Source organism: Cryptomeria japonica, unplaced genomic scaffold, assembly GCF_030272615.1.
Source record: "Cryptomeria japonica unplaced genomic scaffold, Sugi_1.0 HiC_scaffold_152, whole genome shotgun sequence".
Classification (NCBI taxonomy): Eukaryota; Viridiplantae; Streptophyta; class Pinopsida; order Cupressales; family Cupressaceae; genus Cryptomeria; species Cryptomeria japonica.
The window spans coordinates 152551-160000 of record NW_026728974.1 but is presented as its reverse complement, the minus strand read 5'-3'; the positions used below and the strand labels follow the sequence as shown (position 1 = coordinate 160000).

At 63.2% G+C, this 7450-nt stretch overlaps 2 non-coding genes across 2 annotated transcripts in view; both read right to left on the bottom strand.

Annotated features, from left to right (window-relative positions):
* The window catches only part of LOC131866661 (5S ribosomal RNA), a 119-nt gene extending 73 nt beyond the window's left edge, over positions 1-46 (bottom strand). Inside the window, exon 1 of the ribosomal RNA XR_009365262.1 lies at positions 1-46. This exon is cut by the window's left edge and continues 73 nt beyond it. This is a non-coding gene — a ribosomal RNA (5S ribosomal RNA).
* Positions 47-5959: 5913 nt separating this feature from the next.
* LOC131866660 (5S ribosomal RNA) lies at positions 5960-6078 on the bottom strand. The gene has a single exon (XR_009365261.1). It is a non-coding gene; the product is annotated as a 5S ribosomal RNA (ribosomal RNA).
* Between the last annotated feature and the right edge of the window lie 1372 nt (positions 6079-7450).

The window sequence follows — 7450 nt, the reverse complement described above, 5'->3', positions numbered from 1 at the left end:
GAGTTCTGATGGGATCCGGTGCACTAACGCTGGTATGATCGCACCCGTTATGAGCTTGTCGCAGTGTGTACTTAGCAAACCGCGACCCACGTGCGAATCCACCCCGGCCACCCACCCCCGTCGAGGTGCACACCCTCCCTCGCGAAGTGCGCCCCGTTCGCCAAGTGTGAGCCCTGCCCGGGTGCGCGCACCTTGCTAGGGCGTCGGGTGTGCACCCGGCCCGGCCTACGTGCGTGCACCTGGACGGGGCGTCGTGTGCGTGCAGTGTCCCGTCTGCAACGCGGTGCCCACACACCACCTCGGGCGCAACGACCTGCGCTCACTGTGGGCCGAGTGCACCTTGGTGCATGTTCGGGGCGCCTCGGGTGCACGCTCGATCTTGCCCCGGTGCACCAAGGCGCTCGGTTTGCCCCGGGTGCGCACTTGGTGCAAGGTGGGCACCCAAAATAGGGATCAAGCACCAAAACACAAGTTTCGGGATGCAAAATGGGACCCAAGGACCACAAATGCGTTCCAAGACCCATGATGGGTCCACGAGAACAAAAATGTGTTCCGAGACTTAATAAACAAATATTGGGTTTTAGGAGAAGAAACATGCTCTGATGCCCAAAACGAGAATCGACCCCGAAAAGGCCACAGGCCAAAAGTGGGATGCGAGACAAAAAAAAATGGGACCCGAGGACCAAAATTGGGTTCCCAGGTCGAAGACAGGGCAACCGGACAAGAAACGACCTCTAAGGCTCGAAATGAGTCCCGACGACTAAAACTTGACAAGAAGCACCCATCAGGCACCCAACTCGACACCCATGGGATGCCGACCCACCCGGGCTTCCACCTAGCACACCTTGGCACCCACCCACCCTCGCACCCAACCTCGCACCCAACTTAGCACCTTTGAACCCACATTGGCACTCACCCTGACCCTGGCACCTTGGAACCCACATTGGCACTCACCTTGACCCTGGCACCCACCTTTGCACTCACCTTGGGACCCACCCTGGCTCCCACCTCGGCACCCACCCAGACACCCACCTTGGTTCCTTGGCACCCACCTTGGATCCTTGGCACCCACCCCGACACCCACCTTGGCACGCAACTTGGCTACTTGCCACCCACCTTGGCTCCTTGACGCCCACCCCGACAACCACCCCGTGACCTACCCTGGCTAGGGTTGGTGCACACCCACCCTGGTGCCCACCTTGGCACCCACCCCATGACCCACCTTGGCACGCACCTTAGTACCCACCCCGTTACCCACCCTAGGACCCACCCCGTGACCCACCTTGGCCAGGGTGGGTGCCTTGGTGCGCACAACTTGCCTGGGCTGCACACCAGGGCGGGCTCAAGATGGCACCCGCGTTCCGTTTTTTTCACTATCTTTCAAAACGGAAATTTTAAAATCTCGTTTTTTTTTTTTTTTTGCCTTTTCTGGAAATTAGTGAAGGCAGCGCATCAAAGGTGCGCAATGCTGGTGCGAACCCGGGAGCGCTCCGATGTGTGCTCCAAGGTGCGGCGTGCACGAAGTCCGAGCCCGGCTTGCCCCGGGTGCGCACCTCGCGTGCACCTTCGCCGGGGTGAGCACCTTGGCTGGGTTGCGCGCCCTGGTGCGCACCAAGGAGCGCTCTGAAGTGTGCTCCAAGGTGCGGCGTGCACGAAGTCGGAGCTCGGTTTGCCCCGGGTGTGCACCTCGGGTGCGCACCTCGCGTGCACCTTCGCTGCGGTGGGCACCTTGGCTGGGTTGCGCGCCTTGGTGGGCACCATGCAGTGCACGAAGTCGGAGCCCGGTTTGCCCCGGGCGCGCACCTCCGCCAGGGTGGGCACCTTGGTGCGCACAACTTGCCTGGGCTGCGCACCAGGAAGGGCTCAAGATGGCACCCGCGTTCCGTTTTTTTCACTATCTTTCAGAACGGAAATTTTAAAATATCGTTTTTTTTTGCCTTTTCTGGAAATTAGTGAAGGCAGCGCATCAAAGGTGCGCAACGCTGGTGCGAACCTGGGAGCGCTCCGATGTGTGCTCCAAGGTGCGGCGTGCACGAAGTCGGAGCCCGGTTTGCCCCGGGTGCGCCCTGGTGGGCACCATGGTGCGCACCAAGGAGCGCTCCGAAGTGTGCTCCAAGGTGCGGCCTGCACGAAGTCGGAGCCCGGTTTGCCCCGGGCGTGCACCGCGGGTGGGCACCTTGGTGCGCATGCCTTGCCTGGGCTGCGCACCAGGGCGGGCTCAAGATGGCACCCGCGTTCCGTTTTTTTCACTATCTTTCAAAACGGAAATTTTAAAATCTCATTTTTTTTTGCCTTTTCTGGAAATTAGTGAAGGCAGCGCATCAAAGGTGCGCACCTCGCTGCCCACCACGGTGCGCAACGCCGGTGGGCACCCGGGAGTGCTTCGAAGTGTGCTCCAAGGTGCTGCGTGCACGTTGTCGGAGCCCGGTTTGCCCCGGGTGCGCACCTCGCGTGCACCTTCGTCGGGGTGGGCACCTTGGCTGGGTTTGCCCCGGCTGCGCTCCGAAGCGGGGTTATTGGAGCGCCGCCTCTTTTTTTGTCGGAGCGTTTGGTGGGGTTTCTCGCATTGGCTCTTCCCAGGCCCGGTTGCCACCCTGGCGCGCACGAAGTCGGAAGTAGGGTTAATTGCCCGGGTGCGCACCTTTGCCAGGGTGGGCACCTTACCTGGGCTGTGCACCCGGGCGGGCTCAAGATGGCACCCGCGTTCCGTTTTTTTCACTATCTTTCAAAACGGAAATTTTAAAATCTCCTCTTTTTTTTGCCTTTTCTGGAAATTAGTGAAGGCAGCGCATCAAAGGTGCGCACCTCGCTGCCCACCTTGGTGTGCTCTGAGGTGCGCACCCGGGAGCGCTACGAAGTGTGCTCCAAGGTGCGGCGTGCACGTTGTCGGAGCCCGGTTTGCCCCGGGTGCGCACCTCGCCTGCACCTTGGCCGGGGTGGGCACCCTGGCTGGGTTTGCCCAGGGTGCGCTCCGAAGCGGGGTTACTGGAGCGCCCCCTCTTTTTTTGTCAGAGCGTTTGGTGGGGTTTCTCGCATTGGCTCTTCCCAGGCCCGGTTGTTGGGTGCGCTCCCACCCTGGCGCGCGCGAAGTTGGAAGTTGGGTTAATTGCCCGGGCGCGCACCTTCGCCAGGGTGGGCACCTTGGTGCGCACACCTTGGCTGGGCTGCGCACCAGGGCGGGCTCAAGATGGCACCAGCATTCCCTTTTTCTCACTATCTTTCAAAACGGAAATTTTAAAATCTCGTTTTCTTTTGCCTTTTATGGAAATTAGTGAAGGCATCGCATCAAAGGTGCGCACCTCGCTGCCCACCTTGGTGTGCTCCGAGGTGCCCACCACGGTGCGCTCCGAGGTGCCCACCACGGTGCGCAACGCCGGTGCGAACCCGGGAGCGCCCCGATGTGTGCTCCAAGGTGCGGCGTGCACGAAGCCGGACCCCGGTTTGCCCCGGGTGCGCACCTCGCGTGCACCTTGGTGCGCACACCTTGGCTGGGTTGCGCGGCCTGGTGGGCACCATGGTGCGCACCAAGGAGCGCTCCGAAGTGTGCTCCAAGGTGCGGCGTGCACGAAGTCCTAGCCCGGTTTGCCCCGGGTGCGCACCTTCGCCGCGGTGGGCACCATGGCGTGCACGAAGTCGGAGCCCGGTTTGCCCCGGGTGCGCACCTCGCGTGCACCTTCGCCGGGGTGGGCACCTCGGCTGGGTTGCGCGCCCTGGTGCGCACCAAGGAGCGCTCCGAAGTGTGCTCCAAGGTGCGGCGTGCACGAAGTCGGAGCCCGGTTTGCCCCGGGTGCGCACCTTCGCCGCGGTGGGCACCCTGGTGCGCACCATGGCGTGCACGAAGTCGGAGCCCGGTTTGCCCCGGGTGCGCACCTCGCGTGCACCTTCGGCGGGGTTGCGCGCCCTGGTGCGCACCAAGGAGCGCTCCGAAGTGTGCTCCAAGGTGCGGCGTGCACAAAGTCGGAGCCCGGTTTGCCCCGGGTGCGCACCTCGCGTGCACCTTCGGCGGGGTTGCGCGCCCTGGTGGGCACCATGGTGCGCACCAAGGAGCGCTCCGAAGTGTGCTCCAAGGTGCGGCGTGCACGAAGTCGGAGCCCGGTTTGCCCCGGGTGCGCACCTCGCGTGCACCTTCGCCGCGGTGGGCACCATGGCGTGCACGAAGTCGGAGCCCGGTTTGCCCCGGGTGCGCACCTCGCGTGCACCTTCGCCGGGGTGGGCACCTCGGCTGGGTTGCGCGCCCTGGTGCGCACCAAGGAGCGCTCCGAAGTGTGCTCCAAGGTGCGGCGTGCACGAAGTCGGAGCCCGGTTTGCCCCGGGTGCGCACCTCGCGTGCACCTTGGCGCGGTGGGCACCATGGCGTGCACGAAGTCGGAGCCCGGTTTGCCCCGGGTGCGCACCCCGCGTGCACCTTCGCCGGGGTGGGCACCTCGGCTGGGTTGCGCGCCCTGGTGCGCACCAAGGAGCGCTCCGAAGTGTGCTCCAAGGTGCGGCGTGCACGAAGTCGGAGCCCGGTTTGCCCCGGGTGCGCACCTCGCGTGCACCTTCGCCGCGGTGGGCACCTTGGCTGGGTTGGGCACCATTGAGCGCTCCGAAGTGTGCTCCAAGGTGCGCACCATGGCCCTCCAAGGTGCGCAGCATGGCGTGCACGAAGTCGGAGCCCGGTTTGCCCCGGGTGCGCACCTCGCGTGCACCTTCGCCAGGGTGGGCACCTCGGTGCGCACACCTTCTCAATGTTTTCTTGCCTTTTCTGGAAATTGGTGAAGGCAGCGCATCAAAGGTGCGCACCTCGGTGTGCTCCGAGGTGCGAACCCGAGAGCGCTCCGAGGTGCCCACGAAGTCGAAAGTCGGGTTAATTGCATTGTTTTCCCCGGGTGCGCTCCGAGGTGCGCAACATCGGTGCGCACCAAGGAGGGCTCCGAAGTGTGCTCCAAGGTGCGCACGATTCGGAGCTCGGTTTGCCCGGGGTGCGCACACCTTGGCTGGGTTGCGCACCCTTTGTGCGCTCCAAGGTGCGCACGAAGTCGGAGCTCGGTTTGCCCCGGGTGCGCACCTTCGCCAGGGTGCGCACCTTGATGCGCACGCCTTGGCTGGGCTGCGCACCTTGGTGGGCGCCATGGTGCGCACCTTTCGTGCGCTCCAAGGTGCGCACGAAGTCGGAGCTCGGTTTGCCCCGGGTGCGCACCTTGGTGGGCGCCATGGTGCACTCCGAGGTGCCCAAGATTGGTGCGCACCAAGGAGCGCTCCGAAGTGCGCTCCAAGGTGCGCAGGTGCGCGCGAAGTCGAAAGTTGGGTTAATTGTCCGGTTTGCCTCGGGTGCGCACCTTGCGTGCACCTTCGCCAGGGTGGGCGCCTTGGTGCGCACACCTTGGCTGGGCTGCGCACCCGGGCGCGCACACCTTGGCACCCGCGTTTCCTTCATTTTAAATTTTTTTTTTTTACAATCTCTCAAGTGGGAAATTCTATAATCTCAACTTTTTTTGCCTTTTCAGGAAACTTTTGAATGGAGCGCATCATTGGTGCGCTCCGAAGTGTGCTCCAAGGTGCGCACCTCTGGTGTGCTCCAAAGCTCTCTCCAGCTGCGTGCACCTGCCCCGGCCGCGCACCCGGCCCCGCCCAGCTTCGCTCACCTGTCCCGGGCGTCTGGTGCGGAACCTTAGAGTAAGAAACATCACCGTGCACCTTGGCCAACGTGCGCGACTCGACCGAGCGCGCACTGGCCGAGGTGCACACCGATTTCACCTGGGTGCGCGCGCAGCACCTCGGGCGCACCGGGGTGCGCGCACAACGCCCGGGTTGCACCGTGGCCTGTGTGCTCGGGGCGCCTCGGGTGCGCGCTCGGTGTCGCCCCCGCGCGCGCGGTAGTGCGGGCAGCGCACCCCGGCCCGGCCCGGCCCCGACGAGAACGCAAACGGGCAAAAGGTTTATTCAAATAGCATTGCGACGCCCGGCGAAAAACTAAGAAAGGGTGCAACACCGGGACTTCCCGGGAGGTCACCCATCCCAGTACTACTCCGGCCCAAGCGCGCTTAACTGCGGAGTTCTGATGGGATCCGGTGCACTAACGCTGGTATGATCGCACCCGTTATGAGCTTGTCGCAGTGTGTACTTAGCAAACCGCGACCCACGTGCGAATCCACCCCGGCCACCCACCCCCGTCGAGGTGCACACCCTCCCTCGCGAAGTGCGCCCCGTTCGCCAAGTGTGAGCCCTGCCCGGGTGCGCGCACCTTGCTAGGGCGTCGGGTGTGCACCCGGCCCGGCCTACGTGCGTGCACCTGGACGGGGCGTCGTGTGCGTGCAGTGTCCCGTCTGCAACGCGGTGCCCACACACCACCTCGGGCGCAACGACCTGCGCTCACATGTGGGCCGAGTGCACCTTGGTGCATGTTCGGGGCGCCTCGGGTGCACGCTCGATCTTGCCCCGGTGCACCAAGGCGCTCGGTTTGCCCCGGGTGCGCACTTGGTGCAAGGTGGGCACCCAAAATAGGGATCAAGCACCAAAACACAAGTTTCGGGATGCAAAATGGGACCCAAGGACCACAAATGCGTTCCAAGACCCATGATGGGTCCACGAGAACAAAAATGTGTTCCGAGACTTAATAAACAAATATTGGGTTTTAGGAGAAGAAACATGCTCTGATGCCCAAAACGAGAATCGACCCCGAAAAGGCCACAGGCCAAAAGTGGGATGCGAGACAAAAAAAAATGGGACCCGAGGACCAAAATTGGGTTCCCAGGTCGAAGACAGGGCAACCGGACAAGAAACGACCTCTAAGGCTCGAAATGAGTCCCGACGACTAAAACTTGACAAGAAGCACCCATCAGGCACCCAACTCGACACCCATGGGATGCCGACCCACCCGGGCTTCCACCTAGCACACCTTGGCACCCACCCACCCTCGCACCCAACCTCGCACCCAACTTAGCACCTTTGAACCCACATTGGCACTCACCCTGACCCTGGCACCTTGGAACCCACATTGGCACTCACCTTGACCCTGGCACCCACCTTTGCACTCACCTTGGGACCCACCCTGGCTCCCACCTCGGCACCCACCCAGACACCCACCTTGGTTCCTTGGCACCCACCTTGGATCCTTGGCACCCACCCCGACACCCACCTTGGCACGCAACTTGGCTACTTGCCACCCACCTTGGCTCCTTGACGCCCACCCCGACAACCACCCCGTGACCTACCCTGGCTAGGGTTGGTGCACACCCACCCTGGTGCCCACCTTGGCACCCACCCCATGACCCACCTTGGCACGCACCTTAGTACCCACCCTGTTACCCACCCTAGGACCCACCCCGTGACCCACCTTGGCCAGGGTGGGTGCACCCACCCTGGTGCCCACCTTGGCACCCACCCATCCTAGCACCCAGCCTGTGACCGGGCTTGGAACCCAACCTTGCACCCGTCTTGGCCAGTGTGGGTGCGCACCCATCCTGGCACC